Here is a 506-nt window from a genome sequence, read left to right as displayed (position 1 = left end):
TTTTTAGTGAATTGTTGGCCTTCTGGAAAGTATGTTCATTTACTGTACATGTACTCAATACTTGGTAGGGGGTCCTTTTGCTTTAATTACTGCCTCAATTTGGCGTGGTGATCAGTTGATCAGTTTGTGGCACTGCTGAGGTGGTATGGAAGCCCAGGTTTCTTTGACAGTGGCCTTCAGCTCATCTTGGTCTCTTGGTCTCTTGTTTCTCATTTTACTCTTGACAATACCCCATAGATTCTCAATGGGGTTCAGGTCTGGTGAGTTTGCTGGCCAGTCAAGCACATGGTCATTTAACCAAATTTTGGTGCTTTTGGCAGTGTGGGCAGGTGCCAAATCCTGCTTGAAAATGAAATCAGCATCTTCAAAAAGCTGGTCAGCAGAAGGAAGCATGAAGTGCTCCAAAATTTCTTGGTAAACGGGTGCAGTGACGTTGGTTTTCAAAAAACACAATGGACCAACACCAGCAGATGACATTGCACCCCAAATCATCACAGACTGTGGAA

At 43.9% G+C, this 506-nt stretch overlaps 1 protein-coding gene across 1 annotated transcript in view; it reads right to left on the bottom strand.

Annotated features, from left to right (window-relative positions):
* The window catches only part of LOC107551587 (cytosol aminopeptidase-like), a 12,312-nt gene that overhangs the window by 8,500 nt on the left and 3,306 nt on the right, over positions 1-506 (bottom strand). The gene's annotated exons all lie outside the window — the stretch shown is intronic.

This window comes from Sinocyclocheilus grahami, unplaced genomic scaffold, assembly GCF_001515645.1.
Source record: "Sinocyclocheilus grahami isolate Dianchi unplaced genomic scaffold, SAMN03320097.WGS_v1.1 scaffold427.1, whole genome shotgun sequence".
Taxonomy (NCBI): Eukaryota; Metazoa; Chordata; class Actinopteri; order Cypriniformes; family Cyprinidae; genus Sinocyclocheilus; species Sinocyclocheilus grahami.
Note: the sequence above shows the minus strand (reverse complement) of the source record. Positions and strands in the feature narration are given on the sequence as shown.